Genomic DNA, 24,539 nt, shown 5'->3' with positions numbered 1-24,539 from the left:
GCCAATTTTAGTTTTCTGAATTTAGAAATCATCTGGAATGACAAAAACAAACAAACATTCATTATTATATCAAGTTGAATGCAAACTTAGAAGCATCAGGAGTGTAGGGGCCAAGGGAAAACTTTCTCTACTCCTCAAAGTTCATCAATAAATATCACTGACAAATTTAGGTCAATATGAAGAAAAGGCATAACACATTTTACTATTTAATGTGCTGGGAGGGGGAAAAGCAGAAGGGAATCACAAGAGAATAATATCACAATTTCCCAGTGGAGTACAAAGCTTATATTCATAGTGGTGTTCATAAGAGGAAAAAAAGGTGGAGGGAGGTACAAGACTCAGAACAATTGTCTGAGGCTAGGTTTCTCTGAACCTCTGGGAGGAGGTGTTATCACAGATGAAAGAAGAAAGTGAAGTTAAAAGTTAAGTGGAGACAGGTTATATGCAGATGAAAATACTTCAGGTAATCCCCCAGCTCCCTTCAGAAAGAATTGATAGAGCCAAAGAAGGGGCACCTCAGAGGAAGCCTGGCTGTTTGCATATACAGATATAAATTTCTTTCTATAAAAAAACGGCCTTCTAGCCGATCTTGTTTTTCCAATCTCCCTGAATTATCCATCTTGAAATATGTCAAAGAAATATATTTTAGGGCCAAATTATTTTGGTTTTCCACAGTCTCCCCTTTGCAACTTTAAGTTTTACAAAGTTTCACATATAAAAATAAGACCGGTAGAGATTGGGTTGAAACTTTTGAGATAAGACATAAGCAAAGGACAAAACAAAAGTTGGAACAGAAGAAAAAACAAGTCCGAGTATGGTATTTCACATTTTCTTCAATTAGTCTCTTAGTCCTGAGAACAGGTCAGGTTAGTTAAACAGTTATGTCCCATTCCAGGAAGTGGCATTGCAAATTGTCTCCCATTAAGATTGGGTCTATGTATGATGACCAAGATTACTTAAGCCTGCAAGGCATTAGAAAAAAGGCAACTTTAATTTCTAGTGGTTCCAAATCAGAAGTGTGGAAGACAAACTAAAAATGCTATTCTGGAGAGTCACCGCTGGATACTAAAGGATATTAAAAATTCAGTCCAGATAATAAAAACTCTAAAACAATGTAGTACTAGACTCTAACAACAGGTTTACTATACTTTTCTTCTCCTGAAACAGAATTTTTCTCTAAGTCACTTCTTTCTATAAAAGATATTTACAACAAAACTAGCTCATTTGCAAAATATGTTTTGTCTCTTGCCTAATTATTTACATAAAGTGCAGCAAGAATAATGATTTATCATATAGATTCTATTTAAGTAGGTTTTGCTTGGACTTTTATAAGGAATCTTAGATTAGACCTTTAAAAGCCTCCTGGGGTTAAGAAGCCAAGCCAAGGATTTGACTCTCTCTGATTACCTCTACCAGCTGGGTGAATTCCTCTTTTCTGGAGGTGCCCCAAATATTGCGATTTCTGGGCCTGTCAAAAAGTGACATTCTTTACTTACTACAGGGCCAGGAATCCTGTAATCATGTAGACAAGGTATCAGGACAGTCTTTCCAAGGAGCTTTTTATTTGTTCCATTAAAAAATCAGCCTCAATTTTTCTTTCGTTCTTTTCTTTCTTTTTTTTAAATTAGTGACTGGCTGTTCCTCAATTTTTTACAGGAATCTGGTCATATCCGAAAATATGACCTTCTAATCGAAGCCTTGGTAAAATAACCATTGTCTGCAATTTTATCCTGTTACAAAAAAAATACAGATTCTTTTTGAATGTGTGCAAATAACTATATTGCCATAAAACAAGAATACTCATGGATAGTTTCAAAATCCTGGAGAGATAAAGTAGAGAGAAAAGTAAATGTTTCAATTTTTCGCACAAAAGTATATTTTATCAAATAGCCCAAAAAAGAAAAAAAAAATTCTGAAAATCTGGAAAACAAAAATTAAAAAATAAAAAAAACAATGTTTTGAACAAAGAAAAAGATTATTTTAGTTCTTTATCAGTTAAGTCCCACATAATTAATTCTTGTTCTACTTAATGTTAGGTTAGCAATTTTACAAATCCAGTTTTTCCATTGGCGTTCTCGAGTTTTTACCCAGTCCAATTGAATAATTTCGAAGTTATTAGCAGAGATCTGTATTTCAGAATAACTGTCAGTCTTTTTCATCCCTTCCATAAACATCTTTAAAGAAAAAACACTTGAGAATTTGTAAGGACCTTTTAAAAACAGTATCAAAATAAAGGAATTTACTGTGGCATGGTTAAAGATAGAAGTGACCAAAAAAATTTGGTTATTTTCATGGCCTACAATAATTTTTGGTCATAGCCATAACTATGAGTGATAACACATACTAAGGCATAACAGAATTTTAGGGATTTCATACAATTTTGGAGCATGTATTAATAAAATTTATACAAATATAAAGTTACATACTGAGAAAAAAACCCTTAATTTTTAACTCAATTTCCCTAAGTAATCCAAATATCTAATATAGATGTAGAATTTGTCTCATTCTTGCCCCTACTTTTTTTGTTTTTTGCAGTTTACTCCAAAGGTGAGTAAAAAAAAAATCTTTTACTATCTCTTATCAATACTACAAAAAAATCTTATTTAAAAGGGAAAAACAAATTTCATTTTTACCAGTGTACTATTAATACCAATGTGTAATTTTAATAAAAGGTCATAAGTGAATCTATTCAATTTTAGTCAGTTTTGAGTACACAAGGATCCTATAAACTTTTAAAACATTTTATAATTTTTTAACTATATCTATTTAGTTTTGTGTATAATTTTTCAGTTTTTAAACTTGAAACAATCTTTAAAGTCTCTAAAATAGACAAAAATTTTTCTCTCTAACAAAAACTACATCCTTATGCCCTTTCTTATAACATTCTTCACCAAAAACACATCCTACTTTGCATAAAAAACTCTTTTTAACTTATTTTTCTTATTCCTAGTAGTTTTAATTATATATATTAACTATAATTTTAACTCTTATAACCCTCATTTCCAGTGAAAAATTTAGGAAGCAATCAATTTTGAACTGTTTCATATCAATATTTGTAGATAGACACTGTTTCTTAATTTCTGAAGAGACATATTTCTTCAATAGTTTAAACAGATCCAAATATATTTAGCTTTCTTTAAAATATCATATTTTAACTTGCTTAGAAATTACATTTGTGGTTATTACTTAATTTAACACAATTTTTAAGAAATTAAATTACTGAAAAGTTTTTTGAAACAATGCCAAGTTTACATATAAACATTTATCCCAATGACTTTTTTTAAATTCACTCATTTTTAACAATTATATTTGAATTGCTCATAATAAACAGAGCTAGCCATTAAATTTTTTTTTTTCTTTTGAAAAAGCAAGTCAAGCTAAATCTGTATCAAGAGGTCTTAACTAAGGTCTTTGAGATATTGGACATAGCTACCCTTTTAAAAGTCCCTTCTAGTTGTCCTGGGTCCACATGGCACTCAGGGCAGCTGTGAAGGGCAGAGTCCATCTGGATTTACGTACCTGGTGCAGAGCCCAAGACAGAGAACAGAGCTACAATGATAATGGCTGCATGATATGCCCCTTTCCATTATGGCCAAGAGATGGATGGGGAGGGAGGTTGAGAATATTTGGGGCTTGGCTTTGTCACGCAGCTGGTGGCCTGCACACTGTGAACACATGTGTTTGCAGACCTTACCATCCATCTAGACCCCAGAATTCAGCGGCTCAGAACTAAAGACAAGCTTACAAGGTGTGTGCAAGGTTTCAGGAGAAGCACAGCAGCCAGTCCTTACAGCTTTTAGTTCACAAAGAAACCAAGCAAATATCAAAAATATTGCAAAAGCAACAATTTTATGACCTTAAAATACTGACCAGACAGCATAAACCTGTTTGATCAATAGATAGACTTAGGAAAAAAATGTATAAATTCTGAATATATTTTTATCTTATTTTACCAATAATTTTTAAAACTACCTTTACTTACCAAAGCTAACTAAAGTCATGTGAGTTTGAAAAGCATTAGGCTTATTTCCTTAATTTTTGAGCTTAAATTATGTAAAAGCTGATTTGATACCAAGTAGACAATATACAAATACATATATAGACATAAACACGTAGACACAACATACAGCTTACACATGAAAACATAGACAGAAACAAAGATCTTACAGTTTTCATTTAAGTTTTCACCCTGTGACAGATAAAAATATAAAAGTCACTAGTTTAAAAAGGACAGCTGGATTTAAATAGTGTCTGTAAATAAGTTAAAGTTTATCTGCCCCACACAGTCAAACCCTCACAGAGTTTTAGAGAAACCAAAGTAGCAAATTTATGTCTTAAAGCACAGAGAAAGAATGCAAGCTTTCTCAAGAAGGAGTTTGGGTATGTTAGAGGAGACAGAGAAAGATTAAAAAATGAATGCCAAGACAAAATAAAATCACAGAAATTCACCATAGGATTTTGTGAGGATATTCACAGATAAGCCTAGAAGAAAATTCATAATTCTGTTCAAAATAACCAGTTAAATGCCAGAATGTCATATTTTAAAGACCATCTAGTTAGACAGGTTGCGTTAAATCTAGTTTCTGTCTCTTAACTGGGTTACTGAGCTAAGGGCTGAGCCAATTAACAAATAGGGCCAAAGCCAATTGACTCTTGGGGTTCTGAGAGGAAAGTACCAGACATAAAATGAGATCAGCTGGCATGTCATGGCTGCCTTTTCCATGAGACCTCAAGCCTGGCAAAAATGCTAGCAAGAGAAACATATTGAAAGAGTGTATAGTTAACAGAGATTTGAAAAAAAGAGGTTCAGCTGACTAAATCTTTCCTTTGAGGAGAAGCAAAAATCTAACAGAGATAAATAGAGGTCTAAAAAATATATATACTCAAATAAAACCAAAGATGTACAAAGTAGCTGTCTCAGGATCCAGAGTCAGCCAGTAAATTAGCCACAAATGGGCCTGTTCATTGAGCTCAGGAGACAAGTTAGACAAACAACAAAAAGTTCATAGCACATTATTAACCAAAATTTAAAATCAAAAGTATATCTGAACAAATAACCCCAAATCTGAACAAATAAGCACATGAGACTGAAGTTGCTAAAGAGGGAACAAAAATGTATCCCCTCTACTAACATCCAGATTGTCCCCAAGGACAGCTTAAAGAAAACAAAGGCTGTCTATGGAGATAGAAGGATCACAAATGTGTACCAGAAAGGATCAAGAGTCATACAAATAATTTAAAACAAATAATTAAACTCTTTTTTTTTGTAAATGCTTTTCTCCTTAAAGTAATTTTATAATGTGTCTAAACTCTTTCAAATCCAATCTCTGCTCAAATGATGTTCACTAGTTTTCTGGATATTAACATTTTAGAGGAATTTACATCTTCAAGGGATTGGGGTTCCTTGACTGGAAGAGAACCCTAGCCGTGCTGGTTAAAGCACTGAATCCCAGTCACTAGTCTACAGAGGTGCCTCCTTTTTTTTTGGTGTGGGGCAGGGAGAGGGCAGGTGGTAGCTCAAGCAAGCAACTTGAGCACACAAGATTTTTAACTTTGTCTTACATCTATTTTTTTTTTTTTAATCTTGTCAGGAAAGCTTTTAAGGCTAGTTGTTATATTTAATCTTTTCATAGATACCTATAAGATAGCTGTTTAAAATGAGAGCTCTCTGAAAAAGTTTTTCTTTTGAACTTATCCAGTTCAAAGGATCTATCATCTGGCTAGGAAAAATTCAGAATTCCCCAGTGGCGCACCCAATTTTAATAGAGACTCAGTCCAACAAATACCAGAAGGTACCTTTTAGGCTTAGGAAAGTCACAGAAGAGACAACCCCCTTGATCCCCAAAAATCCACTTCTAGAGATAAGCTAAGATAGTAAAAACTCTTGTTGCCACAGATGGTTAAGGCAGACAATGTCTTTGGTCCTTTACTAAATGAGTGGCACTGTTAGTCACAGACCTGCTAATCTGTGACCCTGGATAGGTGATACTGGGAAGGGAGTTTCCCAGCACAAACAAGGCAACAGGGTTTGAGATGACAAGAGCCCATATGCACTGGGCCTGTTAAGACAAACTCCCCTGAGAGCTGGACACATTCAGAAACCACATTTCCCAGATGGTGGAGACCAAGAGAAAAAGCTCCCACTTGGTCCTCGGTCAAGCTTCAGGACATTTATAAAAGGGTAACTGTATATAGTTCTCCTCTTCAAGACAAATGACATAGAAAGAGTGCTGGGAAAATAGAATAGTTTAATCAGGGCTTCTCACTTTAGGTCTGGTTGGGGGTGTGTGGCACATTCTTTGTAAATAAGTTGTATGTGGGTGGAGTTAGTGTGCATGTGTGGCACCACCACCTTGGCTGGCATCTTGTGCCTTGGGCAGCTGCCACATGCAGCCATGCTCTCAAACCTATGGCTCCAAGGACCTTTTGGCCAGTTACCTAGCTCATAGACCTGCATGTGAGGGGTCTGGTGACCCAGCCTGGCATGCAAAGGGTTTGTGACCCAGTCTGGACAATGGGCTTGAGGGGTCTGTGAGCTTCAGACCCAGCCCTACCTCAACATGTGGCACAGTCAGCAGGATTACGGGCAGGTAAAATAGCTTAACAATTGGCATAGTCAGTGCAGGATTCCAACATTAGCCAGAGCACCACAGTCATTAGGATTACAGGCAGGTAAAAGAGCTCAGCAATTGGCGTAGTCTGCGACAGGATTCTGAGCAGGTACAGGAGACAAAAGCCCTTGGAAGAAGGAGGAAATGTGGCTACTTTTGAATATGCTGTGCCCTCTAGCCACCTTTCTGCTGACCAGAGCCTGGCTGCTGCTCACTATGCTGCAAACTGATCGAGATTTGAGGCAGAAAGTAGAGTTGTTGGAAGCAAGGATAAATGTCCTGGAGGATGACATGCAATGACTGGAACTCCTGCCTCTCATACCAGGGACAATGACCAACCCAGTGGTGAGTTGGGGGAAACCATGCATCTCCAGGCATAACCTATTGTGCATGAGAAATTGAGACACGAGCAGCCTGTGGGACTGGATGGGCAACCGGTGGGTGATCCACAGGTGACCCAGTTTACCACCTATGTCCTGTATACCCAGGCTGCACTGGTTGACTTGGGGGAGACAGTAAAGCAGCAGAAAGAGGGAGAGCCCCTGGCTGCTGCAGCTTTGGGACCTAGGGGCCAATGGTGTAACTTGCTCTGGAGATGATGTAGTAAACACATGTCACATTTGTCCAAAGGCAGGTGGCTCTCCGGGTGCCACCTAAACCCGAGAAGGCTCGGAGGGTGCCACTTAAACCTGACAGCTAGCCAGGTGCCGTATAAACCCAAGAAAGCAGATGGCTCAACCTCAACGGGTGCCATATAAACCCAAAAAAAGGGTGACTGAGTGAATGCAGTTGTTCCAACTGTGGGCAAATGCTGCAGAACTCCCCAAGACTGTGAGTGACTAGCTGGTGTAAAAAAAAAAAAAAAAAAGTGGGAACATATAATTAGAAAAATAAAAATGGGATAAACCAGGAACACTTTGGGGGATGGGACAAAGAAGCAAAGAACCATTTATGTTCTATTCCCGATTACTGATGACAAGTTTCCTTCTATAATTAAATGATAACTAGAAATACCACATTAAAAAAGAAGTAAATATTAAACAGGATTTATAGGAGTTGGTCTGTTAGCTCAGTTGGTTAGAGCTCCGTGTTATAACATCAAGGTCAAGGGTCAAGGGTTTGGATTCCCATACCAGCCAGCTGCCAAAAACAAACAAACAAATGAATCAATAAACAGGATTTATAGCTAAATTTATGTGTGGAGAGGTCCCAAGGAAAAACTTGAGGGTGGTTAAAATAAATATTAAAGAATGAAAACACTTTTGCAGTGGGAAGTGGCTTTCTTGGAGTTAAACTCAAACATAGAATACTAAGTTTTAATTCCTGCACACTTCTGGTATTTTACAAAACTGGTTGGTTATTACAAATAAATTGCATGATTTATCCACCCTATTCACCTCACATATTCTATCTATGTAATGGTTGTTGCTTCTTAGGAAGAATCACAGAACTGGGATAAAATTAAGCTCATATAGTGATTTTTGCAAACCAGCTTTTATGCCTGGCCTGCTTCATTGATTACTCTTCTTGACCCTTACTGCTTTCAAAGGGGATAGAATATGTCCAAAGGTGGTAAACAGAATGTATATAGTTTGGTATTACGTTTAAAATAGGATAAAGAAGAAAGACCATCAACACTAATGCTTGTGGCCTGAGGTCTTAAAATGCTGTGAGAAATATAGCTTAATGCAGGCAAAGACTCTTCAGAAGGTAAGTCCCGAAGTTGTGGCAAGGAAAAATAAAAAGAAAAAAAAAGTTAGAAAGAGAACTGATAGATTGATGATGTGTAAATCCAAAGAGTTAACATCAAGATCTTAAAAATCAATTCTCTGCTTTATCGGGACCTAGTGGAATTCTCTAAACATAGAGGTAATGTGATAGAAAGCCCTGTTCCTAGCAAGATGAGAGGCATTCAATTCCGCTCTGACTATGACTAGATCACAGGGAAAGAAAAGCTGTGAATTAGTAAATAAAATGAAAGACGAAAAGCAGGGCTGAGAGGAAAGCTGATTTTCCAATCATTTTAGGCTTTTCCCACAGATACATGCTAGCATAAGTATAACATAAAGCCTAAGATACAGTGCGATAAAATAAAAAGCAAGGCCTGTTAAAGTTAACCACCAGTACTTGAGCTGGAAGAGCAGGCAATGGAGCTCCATTTGAACAAAATATATCAATGTCTACACTGACATTTTCTGTTACACTTATTTTTACACTGAGACATCTATTTATGAAAGAAGTGAATCAAGAAATTTATTTTTGAAATATCAGCCTATATTTTAAACAAATGGAAAGTTTTTATCTAATCACTTGGTATATATATGGACAAATAAAATCACTTTTTAGAAATCAATGAATGTGTTGGTACTATTTTAGGAAGTTAATTATTAAATATATTTTTGTTTTCTAAGCATTTGTTTTTGAGCCTTAAGGTCACATTACTTTCCCTTTCCTTTCCTTCCCTTCCCTTCCTCCCTCCCTCCCTCCCTATTTCTCTCTTTCTTTCTTAAAACAACATTACTGCCAGGTGTTATTATTCTGAAACATTAGTACAATCTTTAGTACAACATTCTTTACTGGCAAGAATATAAGATTCAGGAATAAGAAATAAGTTTTTAATTTTAACACAGCAAAGAAATGACAGAGTGAAGTGTAACATGATTTTAGAGTAACCAGAATGGTTACTATTTATTTATTTTGGAAGAAAGGAATTCCTTTTTCTTGCATGTTTCAAAACCAGATGATCTACAGGGGAAAAACAAACCTATTGCTTTACAGTCACATCTCATTTCAGCTCAAATATAATATTACTGATGGTTTTACCCTGTTGGTTATTGTCCCCAACCCATTGTCTTATGTGTTTCAAATGGAAAGTATTTATTAGTATGATTTTGGTTACTTCAAGAGTCTCATTTGGAAGACAGTATAGATGTAATGTACTTCCCAAATGAAGAGAATGAAGATTAAAATGTATTGAAGATAATTTTTAATACTACCAAATGCACAAGTAATTCCAAATACAACTTTCAACAGAACACCACTAGTGGCATATGGGTTCTTTAGTTGACCAAATGAAAATCTTTCTTTAGAGGATATTTGTTGTTGTATGTTTCTTTAACAAATAGTTTAAGATACAGTTTTCTACAGCTTGTTCAATGGCCTTTCTTGGATCATGTAAACTAAATTTTACTCTCACTACTCCAATATATAAATATCTGATGCTAATAATCTGATGGTTTTGATTTTAAAGGTATGAATGCAAGATTTAAGTTTTCAAATCCATTTCAATCTTCTAAAAACTTTCACTGAAAAACTAAATTTCAGTCTTTCATATTTTAATTCACCAAATACAATCAATATTCTTGTTCTGATGTAATAGGGAGGGTCTCTAAAATGTGAGAAATTAAGAAAACGAGTTGTCCCATTATAATGAAGTAGGGATTCTAGAAGTGAATGGATGAAATAAATAGGCATGTTTTGAATATTATATGTGTGTGTGTGTGTGTGTGTGTGTGTGTGTACATGCACACACACGCACACACCCCATTGCTTTGAGATTTAGATATTGGTTTTCTGGAATTAAAAAGCAGGGAAACTGGTCTTGTAATTGTGGGCTTGAACAAAATACTCTCCCTTATTCCTGACTTATCCTCCACAATCACCACTCCTGCATAGAGATAGGTATCCAAAAAAATAATGAGAAGATTAGGTGTAGAGCTAGGGCTGGGTCTGGAGCTCACAGACCCCGTGAGCCCATTCATAAACCCTTCACACACAGGTCTACGAGTGAGGTAACTGGCAAAAGGGTCCTTGGAGACTTGGTTGAAGTAGGAATAGTCTTTATTCAGCACACACATCTGAGAGTTAGGCAGTATAAAGAGAAACTCAGAAACTCGACTGCTACCAGCAAAGTCTAAAGAAAAAATGGAGCAGCTGACAGCAGAGTAAACATGCTCTATTTTTAGATGCAAGCTCTACCAGCCAGCTTCTGCTTCACAAACTGAAAAACACACAATAGCAACAAACTAAAAAGATACATGGGTGCAAATGCATACTAACTCCACCCACACACAACTTGTTTTCAACAAATGTGCTGCACAACCCCCAACCAGACCCAAGGTGAGGGGGCCTGACTAAATTATTCCATTTTCTTCACATTAGGGTATGTAGAAAATAGCCCAGTCTTTTAAGCAGTAGTGTCTGGTGTCAATATTTAGTGTTAGAGAATTTAAGACTATTATGATACACAAAAAATATAGACAGATGTTTAATATTTTATAGTTTCATCATGTTAATTTATTTTGCCATGAATATTTCATCGAAAATTATCATATTCACAAAAGAAACAAGCAGTTCTATTATGATTTTTAAGTTAAGATAAATCTTTTAAATAACTCAAATGTGATCTTGAAGTGAGGATGAATACATTGACTGGGACATTCTATGTAAATACTATGCACTTGATTGATGATCTAAAGTTGAGGGAGTAGTACTTTAAAGTGTGTACTTTAAATGGATGTAATCAAATAAAAATACAGAATTCAACAGAATCCTGTCTTCTACATTTTGCCCCCACAGTGCTTCCATTTTTTCACTGATATTTCTAGCTGTTTTGCTTCAGATTGTAATGACCACCACAATTGTTGAATGTTTTCAGGGAAAAATGACTTTTTATTGATTTGTTTAAATATCACAGTTTGTTATTCTGACCAATATGAGAAAATAACCATTATATCTTCTTAATTTGTAGTAGCCCTAAGCAGCATTCAAGAACAAATATGTTACTTAGTTTATTTCACTTCTAATTACAATAACAGGAAGATGTTTAATTCCTAAAATAATTGTTTCATCTCACAGGATACTTAGCAAGACAAACTCTTGGTACTCTCAAAGATCCATAGAAGGTAAAAAGCTAGTAGCTTGAGGATATATTTTTGCATGCTGCAGAGAATAGAGTGAGCCATCAGTTAAGATGACAAGAACAGGGCTATTTAAAATAGGAATCCAGAAATTCTAAAAGTCTTGGGAAAATCATGCACTTCCATATGACCTATGGATAGAACCAGCTTCTTCATGGTAATGATAATTTAGAAATATCTCAAACATTTGTTGGTGTTAATGATATGGTGAATTTAAGAAAGAAATGCAGATGTCTTAGTTATAGAGTTGTAGAAGGACCTAGAGTATGAAGGAAACAGAATTAGTGTTCACTAAAATTTATTTTACGGAGCCTACCTAGACTGAACTTACCTACACTTTGTATTTACCTGTTGTATTCTGTAATCATCCTTCTAAGATTAGCACTTGAACGTAGACACTAAGATGAATGCAGAGTGTTTTGACTAATCTATAATAAAATATTTTTAAATTAATTTAAATTTAGGAAGAAAGCTTATTTTAATTTATAATTCCTACAATATGCTTAGTGCATATTCATAAATTGAGATTTATTTTTAGGGGGTGGGTATTGAAATAAGTTAGAAGAGGAAAGGGAAATGAAAACTCAAACTTTTAACTTGAAAAATTCTAGTGTTTTTAGTAAATGTCTTGTTAAGTGTAATTTTTGTAGATTTTTTTCTTCCACAAATGTATGTATGATAAAAATGTACCGTTATAACTATATGCTATAAAATATCTTAACATGTGCATTATAATTTAAGATTTTTTTTTTAAGTAACCTATGTGTTAGGCATCTCTGTTTTTATTTTTCTGGTATCTCCTTTGCAGAGATATTTCCCTTCCACATATCTGAAGCATAGTTTTTATGTGGCCTTTTTTTTTTAAACTTGTTATTTTAGTCCATTTATTGGAGCTGCTATAACAAAATGCCATAAACTGGGTGGCTTATAAACTACAGAAATCTATTTCTCACAGTTCTAGAGGCTGGGAAGTCCAAGATCAAGGTGGTTGCAGATTTGTATGGCCTGCTTTCTCATAGATGGCACCCTCTTGCTCTGTCTTCACAGGGTGGTAGGAGCTAGCTAGTTCTCTGGGGTCTCTTTTATGAGGGCAGTAATTCTATTTAGGAGAGAGCAGCCCTCATGCCCTAATCAGCTCCCAACAGGCCCCACCTCTTATACCATCACCTTGGAGATTAGGATTTCAACATATGAATTTTGAGGGGACACAAATACTCAGACCATATCACCTGCCTATATCCTCCCTGTTCTATACTCCTGACCCATCTTGATTCATAAAGTAGTTTGCAGTGTTGCTAAAGATTTGAACTTAGTGCAAGATAGTGCTGGGTCATTATAATTGAAGTCAAAATCTTCTCCCAACCCAGAAGCCCTCTCCACAATGGTAATAGAGAAAGAGAACATCATTATTGTTCAATAAGTATTAAATGAGAATGTGATGAGCATTACAGGCAATAAACTAAAAGACTACAAATCTCACCATTTTATTTAACCAAACAGATAAAACCCATTACACATAGGTTTTTATGATAAATAACAACTAGTCCTTATATTAACCCATTTCTGTTGCTTATAACAAAATACTTGGAACTGGGTAATTTGTAAGAAAACAAAACTTACTGCTTACAGTTTTGGAGGCTGGGAAATCTAAAGTCTAGGAAACACATTGGGTGAGAGTCTTCTTTGGTGTTGGCTCTGTAGCAATGCAGGGGTTTCACATGGCAGAAAATGGCAGAGCAGAGAGAGCAAGAGCAACCTCCTCACTCATCTCCTTTTAAAGCCCTCAGAACAACGCCCCTGACCACCATTATTAATTCATTCACTAGGCATGGTCCTACAATCTAACACCTCTTCAAGGCCCTACCTTTCAATTTTCAAATAATAGGATTTCACACCCTCTTAACAGTCACAGTTGGGATTAAGCTACTAATACATAAAATTTGGGGGACACAATCCATATCAGGTCTCAAGTAAGAAGACTCAGTAGTACCATTTATCATACATAGTTCATTCTAACTTTACCTGGTGACTGAGGTGATCACCACTGTTAGCTTATTGGCTTTAACTGGAAGAAATAAAAACTTATGTTTTCATGGCAGGAGGTAGTTTTGCAAGTTGGAGCAAGGCAACCACTGACATTAGGTTTCTACCCTCCCACAGAAAGTGAAAGACATGTCATCACTCTTGATTTTTGCATTTAGAGAGAGATGTTCCAGGTTCTTGAGAAAGACATTGCTGGATCATAAAGTTGACAAAAGGCCAATTGAGTCTTCAAAAGGATTTATACACCTTGCAAGAAGGAGAAAGTACTTACAATTTTCCAAAGTGCTCAAAGAAAAAGGAGGTGAGGAAATTTTTCCCTTATTTTCAACAGAGAGAATTGATCCTCTTATTTTAAATTTGTATGTCCTTACAATAGGACCATAGAAAAAATCATGTTTGAGTTTTCTTAATAACATTTTTTATGATGATTTGCCATTATTTCCTTCAAAAAATTTCTCCTGAAGTGTCATGCTGTGCTTTTACATTTTTAAAAAAATTCTCTATGGCCTTTCTTCAAGGCAAACAAAAAAATATATTTTGGAAGCGAGGCACAGGGCCTAGGCATCCAGCCAGGCCCCCAACCCTCTATGGAACCTCTGCATCCTGGCTCCCTGCCTGGCCCAGATGGATGGCAAGAAGCGCACCTTCCCTGAGCACCGCTCCTGAGTCCTTGGGGCCATGTCCCTGGCAGTGGTGGAGGTGCTGGATCACATGGTCTTCACTGAAGAGCCCAACTCCTCCTGTACAGCTTTCTTCCTGGACTACCAGCTGCTCCATGTGCCCTGCGCATTCTCCAGTGCTTCAACCGAGGGCTGTGGCCGCCAGTAGTGCATGGGGAAGCCTGACTCAGCTGTCTGCTTGGGAGGAAGGAAACGCAGTTGCAGTTGCAAACTGCAGAGTCAGGAATACAACTCAAAACTCCAAGAACGCATGCTCCTCAGAGACTCCATGAGCGATGGGAGAGAGCATCCAAGGGTCTATTTCTCTTCGCTGGGGAGGGGCTGTTTCCACCTCAAAGACCAGCAGCTCTGCAGGAGTTATGTGCGAGTGAATCCAGAAGCTTTTCCAGGGAGGCCATAGTAGAGTTGTGCCTTCCCTGGGGCTGTTTTAATAGGATCCTTTGCCCCAGAAGTCTGCATCCAGCCCAGCAACTGCCACCAGAAGCACCCTGAGCTCTTGAGCTGGGTGGTGTGGGGCCAAGGGCCTTAGCCATTCCCCCTAATGATGGCATCCAGCCCAGCAATGACCACTGAGCCACCACTGGAAGTGCCCCAGGCTCTCGAGCTGGGGTGGTGGGGAGGCCGAGATCCTTAGCCATGTCCCCCCATCCACATTCAGTCCAGTGATGACCACTAGGCCCCTTGCTGGAAGCACCCCCAGCTCCCAAGCCAGGGCAGTGGGCGGCTGAGGGCCTCAACCGTTGGGCCCCTGAAGTTCGCATCCAATCCAGCCACAACCGAGCTGCTGCCAAAAGCCCCATGGGCTCCCCTGCCAGAATGAGGGGGTTGCCATGGGCCTTGACCACACCCCCTTCCTCCTTCCTCCTCCTCCCACTATGACTCCCCTTCTTTCCCCTCCCCAACCCTCCCAACTGCTCCACAACAGCATCTTAGAATGTAAAAAATATTAATAATAAATAAATATATTAAAATATATTTTAAGTTAAAAGTAAACTGATAAAAATATGATTTCTGATTCAAAATTTACCCTTTTGCCTTATATTTTAGTTCCCTTTAATCGGTTGATGTTTGATTTTAGTGTGGTGAAAAATAAGCTAATTTAAAAATTCAAATTGAAATCTCAGTATTGCACAGTGTTTGATCAGAGTCAGATTAATCACAGTTCATGTCAAACCTCTAGATGCTGTAGAGTACCTTTCTGAATAATGACGCCCTCCAAGGTTATCAATTATGAAAATAGAAGTTGAAGAACGGTCTATAGCAGTTTTAGATTCATTGATTTTATAGCGTACATTTTAGTACGGAAGATGAAGGAGTTAACATTTCTGGAAACTTTTTCAAAATATTCTCATTGAATACACAGGTATCTTGAAATTATCTTTTACCAAAGAGTTGTGTGACTTGAGAACTATGTTCTGTTCAGAGTTTGTTTTCTTCTAACTCTAATTAACAGTTATTGATGCTACAGTATTTCTATATGCAACAGAGACCTGAACCAAGAGCAGCAGAAAACTTACAATATCTTTACATATACCATGCACATGAATACAATCTGTTATACCATATGAGTAAGATAGATAATTTTGATAGGAAGCTCATTAGAGATATTCTTCTAAGCTAAAATACTCAAAATGGAAGCAAAGTATCTGTTATAATTTCATACAATGCAATATTTTAAAGTCTGTCTTTTGCTTTACTTTAGATTATTTAGAAAATAAAATAGTTAATTTAACAATATAAGTGGAAATATGCTTTGGTTAATTTAGCCCCACTTTTAAAAGTTAGTGCAATTTTTTTTCTCTCTGTCAATTGACTAATTCATTTTCTCAGCAAAAATCACTAAGGGACACTAAATTCCATTAATAATAATATTCAAAACAGAGTGGCATCCACTTATTCAAAATAATAATTTATGATTCTTGAGTCTATTTTTTAAATTGCATTTTACCCCCTTTTTACTAGAGGACCTTTCCTGTTGACTTTTGATTTCATATAATTTCTCAAATTTTACTCAAAGTTTTGAATTACTAAAGACACACTTATCTATTTATCTAGCTAGCTAGCTACCTACTCATTTATTCTAAACACACTAGTTTAATCTTGTTTCCCAGCACTAATTCTCTTATTATCACAGCAAGGGCTAGCTTACAGAAGAATTTATCTTTCAGTTTCTCTTGTTGAATCCTGTTTACTCGTTGCCCATCAGCCATGATTGTAGTACATGCCTGTGTGAGAGAACACTCTTGTATACTTTGCAAAAGCTGTCAGGGACTTTTGTACAATTTTTGTAGTGTCATAACATCTTTCCAGGATATGTGATGTATATTCCCTGTTATCAAACAACTTGAAGAAAAAGTGCCCTGATTATGAGGATATGGGAACGGGTGGAACCTCATACACATTCCCCACACCCACACTAACTTCCACTGTTCTGAGGCATCTTTATGAAACTCTGTTAGAGAAATAAAATGATGTTAATAACAGGATTCTCTTGAGTACGACTCTCAGTAATTCCAAGCAGTATTAGGATAAAGCAGTTCTTTAGTATAATAAATCTGACTTTACTACATTTTTTTCTGTATTTTATTCAAATTATGTATATATTTGTGTAACGCATGGACCTGAGGTAATATGAACATGCTTATTTCTTTACAGACATGACTTTTATGCTTTCATCAATACTTTCTATCAATTGCCAAATATGTATATTTTTTCAAACTGCCAAGTAAGGTATTATTAAAATACACACACACACACACATATATAAGTTTGACTCATTCATGCATCTGCAGTCAGTTGGTAGAATGCTTGGGGATGGTTGTTCTAATGTGGGCTTCTTTGTGTTTAATGGCTGCTGGTAATCTGCCGGAGTGACATAGATGAGTGAGCTACATGATTTCTCTTCATCCAGCAGGCCCTCCTGAGCTTCTTCATATGGTGCAACAGGATTCTGGGAAAGAAAACAGAGATATCAAGGTCTCTTGAGGTCTAACTTCAGAACTGATACATCATCACTTCTGCTGTGTTCCATTGGCCAAAGTAAGTTACAAGCTTATTCCTGATTTGAGGCATGAAGTAATATAAACTACCACTTGATGAGAAGAGCTCCAATGTCAAATTGCAAAGGGTGACAAAGGAGGGGAATAATTTCAGCCATTTTTGAAATAATCTATGGTACAGACTGAGACATTTCCTAATAATTCTTGTCATTTTACAAATCAGTAGATAGTAGTAGAAAACTCATCCTTAATGGGAAAAATTGTGATCACAGGATTAATGTTATCATATGTTATCACAGTACTAAATGTTATCAATGTTATCATGGTACTAAATGTTATCATAGTACTAAATGAAAACTAGATTGAGTGTTTTGAAACCTTAGAGATTTTAAAATATAAATTCCTTTAAATGAGCCAATTTTGTTTCCATTTATAAGTAGGAATTCAGAACAATATTGAGAAATTTTTTTCATATATGCATTAAAAATGTATCCTTTATTTCTTGACCACAATTCACTTACGTTCTGCAGATATTGCATAAGTGCTTTCTGAGAAAAGAACTTAAATGTTATGCGGTTATGTGGGGAACAAAGTGTGTTTGTTGTAAAAGGAAGCCGTAACAATGAATTTCCTGATTTTTATGCAATCAAGTAATATTATAAAAATACACTTAGTTTTATGTGCCAGTTTTTTTTAAATACTGTTCTAGTAGAATACTAAGTGACAATGTATATTATAAATCACAAATACTTAGCTATTACAAATTTTTTTACAATGTTTGAATGATTTAGTATCTTTTTTTATAATGCAAGGTTTTGTTAAGGTTTTGTTTCCAAACAAGAATCTTGAAAATGTTTTTTAATCATCATAAAGCTATATAATTCTCTGCAGTACTCAAATGGAATCTCATCTTTATTAAGTACAGTAGTTCCTTAAAACCATACAAAAAGTCTGTACATCACTTTGGGTAGTATGGACATTGTAATAGTATCAATTCTTCTAATCATTGAACATGGAATGTTTTTCCATTTATTTGTAATGGTTTTGGTTTCTTTCATCAGGTTTTTGTAGTTTTCATTGTACCAGTCTTTTACCTCCTTTATTAAGTTTATTCCTAAGTATTTCATTCTATTTTTTTATAATACTGTGAGATTGTTTTTTAAATTTCCTTTTTGGATAGTTTGTTATTACGGCACAGAAACACAATTTTTCATATGTTAATTTTGTGTCCTGCAACTTTCTTGAATTCATTTTTAGTTGTAATTTTTTTTGGGGGGGGTAGTCTTTAGGGTTTTCTGTGTATATGGCCTTGTCATCTGCAAACATAAATACTTTTACTTATTCTTTTCCAACGTGGATGTCTTTTATATCTTTTTGTTGCCTAATTGCTCTGGCTCAGACTTTCAATTCTAAGTTGAATAAAAGTGGTGAGAATGGGCATTCTTGTCTTGTTGCTGATATTGCAGAAATAGCTTTCTTTTCTTTTTTTTTTTTTACTAGAATGACGTTAGGTGCAGGCTTCTCATATATGTTTGTTTTTATGTTGAGGTGCATTCCTTCTATACACAATTTGTTGAACAATTTTATCATGAAAGGGTGTTAAGTTTTGTCATGTGCTTTTTCTGCACCTATTAAGATGATCATATGATTTGTATCTTTCATTCTTTTATTGTGGTGCACCACATTTGTTGATCTATACGCTAAACCATCCCTAAATCCTAGGGATAAATCACACTGACATGATGTGTGATCCTTTTAATGGACCTCCATTCATTCTTTAATGCACTCCTGTTAGGCTTTTGTCTCTGTCAGCACAAGAAAACAGTGTTTGCTAACTCACCAAGGATGTTCACTTTGGTAGAGCAAATTTTAAATTTCAGTTTTTTATTACTTCGTGATAGTAGAATTTGACATAGTTGCTTCCTTCCTTCCTCAAAAACGTTAGCACCCTCTGTTCCACTTCCTACGTTCATCATTGGTTGCTGTTTCTCTACTTTGCAGTTCCCTTCTAATATCCCTAACTTGTTTATTTTGCAGTAGTTCATGATGTAGCCCTTGCACCAGTTCCTTTTTCTATCTACATTCACTTTTATTAACTTAAGTGCCTTTAAATATTATCTATATTCTTATGACTTCTAAATTTATATCCAGCCCTGCTATTGGACTTTATCTACAGACTTGTATATAAAACTGTCTAGTTGACATTTCCAGTTGGGTTTCCAAAAGCATCTAAGACTTAGCATTCATAAGTGAACTTTTTTTTTTTTTTTTTTTTTTGGTGGGTGGCTAGTAGGAGGATCCAAACCCGTGACCCTGGTGTTACAAGGCTGTGCTCTAACCAACTGAGCTAACCGGCCAGCCTCATAAATTAACTTTTAATTTCCATGTCTATTTGCACTTCTAGCAACCATATCCATCTCAATAAATAGAACTTCAGTGTTCTAATTGCCAGATACCAAAAAATGTGGCTGATTTTAGCATGCAGAACATATATTAAGGAGTGCTCACAGGAGGAGGACTGACACTTGTGGAAAAAGAGAGAAAGGAAGCAATATTGGACAGAAGTAAAAGTCTACTTGTCATGCAGGCTCAGGACGACCTCGGCTAACCAGGTGAGAAGCTCAGGAGGTAAAATGGCCCTTCGGAGTTTTCCTCAGTTATATTGCCCCAGCAGTGGGGGTAACATGTTCTTTGTTGAAGGTGGGTCTGGGTGAATCATTGTAAAAGTGTGGACAAGGGTTGTGAGTAAAATTGGAGGTTCAAAATGAAAATATAAAGCAAAAATGTTTCCACTTAATCTTATCCCAGAATACACTCTGATCTTATCTCCTACTACTTACGTGGGCTTCAAGAAAGTTAATAAGCCAGCCTTTTCATAGAAGGATTCCCCACATACTTGTATTGGTATATGAGTCTTTTCATTCACAGTACACTCAGTTTCTGAAGACAAAAATCCTGTAGTCTCCTGTTTGGGAGATACAGTCCCTGCTTTGGTTTCTGTGGGAGCACAGGAGAGAATCTGGCTGATGTTATTTCCACTGTATCTAGTCTTCTCACACCATTACAACAAAATTATCCACAGACTATAACTATGATTTCTTGCCTGAATTGATGGGTAGTGTGGCAATTGTCCATTGTCTTTTATTAAGGGTAATTTGGGAATTCAAGTGCCCCAAAAAGAGTGTCCCCACCAATTTTTCAGATTTTACCCCCTACCTCCCATCTTTCTGGTGTCACCAGTCTCAGAGTTCTGGGAGGCAAATTGGGTTGCTTCTTAAGATTTCCTGTCTGTAGTCATTGCAGTAATATAAACACATATATAAATATATTTTCTGTTTTGCTTGATTAAATAACAATAGCTCTCCAACAATCACTTTCCTCCTTCCAAAATTATTATTGACATTTCTTCTTTGTAACATCTTCTCTCCTATTGTGGATACACCCTCTTGTATTATTTATATAAGGTTGGTGCAGTTCTGGGAGGCAGCAGCTTTTATAAAGGTTTGTCTTCTGTCAGCCATGTTTTACCAAAGCCCTGTAAATTCATTAAGTAAACAAATAAGCAAGAAAATATTAGTAGTGGTTAAGATCTGAGGAGAAGAACTTGGTGAGATCTGAGGAGGCAGGGGATTTTCATTTCTTATTTTTCTAAACTACAGATGCTATTAATTTATGCATCTATTATTACCTTTTTTAATGACAAAAGGTTATTTTAGTGATCTAGTGGGCAGGTTTTATGGGAAGATAGGCTTTCATATCTTAAATAAAATAAAGTATAAAGTAATGTTTGCTGTCATTTCTAGATCAGTACTTACTTTGTTTTATTTTATCAATTTTATTTTATTTTTTCTCACCATATTGCTTTCTGTAGTTGGTTCATTTTCAATGAGGAAAACAAAGCCCACAACAGATAGTTTGATTATAGTTAGAAAAGCTGAAAGATCAAACTGGGGAAGTTGAGGCAACATAGTGATTAGTCACAGGAAGCTGCAACCTAACAGGGGAAGAATGAAAAGACTAGGTAATATTATCGGAGGCCACAAATTGGTGTCACATAGTATAAACTTAACATGATGAGGTGCCCAATCGGAGCTGGACCATGGAGGAAACAGTTATTGCAGAGATGCTGCCTAATGGGGTGAAGAATGCCCTGTAAGCATTAAGATGAGTCTGAGAGTAGACCCAGTTTATAGGGAGAAAAGGTTGGGAAATAGCCTTTGAATTCCAGGAAGTTTGATATCCTGGTTATTTGTATGCTTTTTAATAATGTTTTTTAACTCTGGTCTGGTAATCATATCACAATCATCAAGGGAGCTTGTTAAAATGCATGTTTAGGGCAACATCAATGCCAAATGCAACATAATTTATAGGGATGGAATATTTAACAAGTTTTTCAGGTAATTTTTATGCACAAAAATATTTGAAAGGTAGTCCCAAAAGGGTGATGGAGTAAACAATTCCCCCTTCCTTTTTTTCTGCTATTTATTGGATGTCCTGCAGGTGGAGGTATTTGGGTTTGTAAGTGATTGTATGCTCATTTCTTCTGGGATCTAGGTTAACAGATTTCACTATCAATCATCACAAATTTGGAACTGGTTTATGTTTTAACTTTGGTGCCTCTTGTAAATTTTGTCTCCCCTTTGGCTATTTTCACTCTTACTAGAGACAACAAAAACAGCAACACTGTATTTGTGCTTTTATTAATATCCAAGGGAGTAATAAAGTTGGTCAAGCTGACCTCACAGTATCTTGAAAGGTTTTGTTGCTGTTTTTAATAGAATACTCTTTTTAAAAGAGCAAGCATACAACGCATTTTACCTGAAAACTCATGTATTATGGATTCAGCAAAACCTTTTGAAAAAAATACTCAGATCAAACATGTGTTTGCTGAATTGGTGTAATTGTTTTTCTTCTTTGCAGATGTACAGCTTTCTCTCGCTTTTTTTTTTTTCATTTTTGTGTTTCAAGTTTTTCTCACATGTCACAGAATTTCCCTTAACTAAGCTTCACATTTGGAAATTGTATTGTTAAAAACTAGTTTTTATAGTTAACCCTTCCACCACCAAAATATTCTGGAGAATGGAATATTTTAAAAAGTGTAAAATAGTATCTATAATCTGAAGGTGCAATGTTTTCTGCTAAATCATGTATAGCGTTATTCATGTTTTTGCATTAGGGGGACAGGAATAAAGACCATTTCATGAGAAAAACTGAATATATTAGTGGAATGGTTTACTCATGAGGTAGCAGACATATCAACCAAGCTAAAAGCAAAAGATTAGTAAACAGTGGTTACATTTCATGTTTTACTCAAATTAAATCAAATTTATCATAATTGAAATTAATTTTATGAAATTCAGCCATTGAAATGACTCCTAAATCCCAATCAAAATTAAAATATCCTATACAGTGTACACATTATAAGCGACAAAAAGGAGCCAAGTTAAATTTAATTCCCAGGCTTTGCTCTAAGAATTATAACGTATTTTTTTCTCTCTCTCTTCATTTGAAATTAGTTGGGGGTGATGGAGTTATTTGAAGTTTATTTCCATTTTCAGGCATATTTAGAATTTGGCTTAACTGATCACATTTTTTTTTTTTTTTTTTTTTTTTACTTAACATTCCACATAACAATGACAGATCACAGGATGGGTTTCCTATAAGTATTTTTCATCTGAGACACTAAGTCTTTGACACAGAACCATAGAAATTTCCTGGGGAAGATCAAGATTCATGTCTTTAGCTGCCTTAAATATCATGATTGTTTTTCTCCTGTCTCTTACAGAATAACAAAGAAAATTCAGCAAAATTCTTGCTTTCTAGTGTCTCTCACAAACCACTGTTAAATCACCATGTTCCAACAACCTGTCCTCTTTCAAAGTTTACACACCGTTTATTTAAACCATATCCTCAACATTCTCATTTATCATTATTCAGGATAGTAGCCCAGTTTATAGAAAAAGTTTAGCACAAAATGCACATCTCTTCCCTAATCCTGCTTCCCTCTATTTACATTAACAGAAGCACTGACGATTTTTCAAATAGTTTTGATACATTTTGGCATCCTCACCACTTATGAATCTTTTTTCTATTTCTTTTCAACAATCCTCAGACTGAAACAACACAAAATATTATTAGATAAAACTATTCTACTTCTAATAACTAAAATAATCTGAATTTGTCTTTCTTTTGGTAAAAATAAAAAGGCATTTTTTTCCCCACAGTAGGCACACTATGCACTCTTGTCAGAAAATCTACTGGCTACTAATTGTCCACAAAATTAAGTGAAATTTTGTGACTGACATCAAGATTATCTACTAACTGGCCTCCATTTATATCTCTAATCTGTGTCCCAGGAATGCCATTCCTAATCCCTAGATTGTGGTGTCACTTTCATATGCAATGTTAACATAATTTTTGTTGCTGAAACATTTTCCTTTACAAGAAAAGCCCTTATCTTTAATCTTGGTTTGTCTGTGTTCTATTTTCAGAGGAAATATTTGAATAAGAGCTCCTCTATGTTTAAAGTGTAAAACAAGTATGATTTACATTATTATTAGTAGTAGTTGTATCTCAATTTACAGGTAAGAAAAAGAGCTTGAAATAGTGTGTTGTTATAAGGCTAGTAAGAATGTTTACTATTTCTGATAGGTAATAAATATTCTCCTTAAAGAGGTAAATTCATGTAAGGATAAATTAAATCTGAAACATATGAAGAATATAAATCAATTTATTTCTCTCTCCATTGCAACACCTTCAGCACAGTTCACACCATCAGCAAATGTCATTTGGGCTCCTGGCCAAATTGTTCTTCCCACCAAACAATTCACACTGAGGCCAGGATTATGGTTGCAAAATTCTAAAATGATTATAGTATTTCATTACTTAAACCCTTGACTGATTTCACATTACTGAAGTATAGATTCCAACTTATTAAGGAGACTGCCAAGACTTTGAGTATATTTTATCTTATTTAACTCTTTTCCTCTCCCGTCTTTCATACCCACCTCTTGAATTCTACAATTCCACTTTCACCAGACTTACTTAATGTCTTATGTTCTTTCACCGCTGGCCTTGGCACATGTTATTTTCTTAATTTAGAACATCACTTTCCATCCTTCCCACAGTAATCCTTGTCTGTCTAACTCATAATCTTTTATTTGTTTCATATCGCAGTCTAGATATCACTTTGTTTTTGAATTCATCCCTTACTCTATAAGCCTTTCTAAGTAGTACAGCAACACTGTACTTTCATAAATATTACACTCTCTGTACTAACGTTTGCTC

General features: G+C 35.6%; 1 pseudogene; it reads left to right on the top strand.

The window, feature by feature from the left end:
* The window catches only part of LOC134360413 (integrator complex subunit 1-like), a 49,491-nt pseudogene extending 42,180 nt beyond the window's left edge, over positions 1-7,311 (top strand).
* Positions 7,312-24,539: the final 17,228 nt, after the last annotated feature.

The sequence above is a fragment of the Cynocephalus volans genome, chromosome 1 (assembly GCF_027409185.1).
Source record: "Cynocephalus volans isolate mCynVol1 chromosome 1, mCynVol1.pri, whole genome shotgun sequence".
NCBI classification, from domain to species: domain Eukaryota; kingdom Metazoa; phylum Chordata; class Mammalia; order Dermoptera; family Cynocephalidae; genus Cynocephalus; species Cynocephalus volans.
Note: the sequence above shows the minus strand (reverse complement) of the source record. Positions and strands in the feature narration are given on the sequence as shown.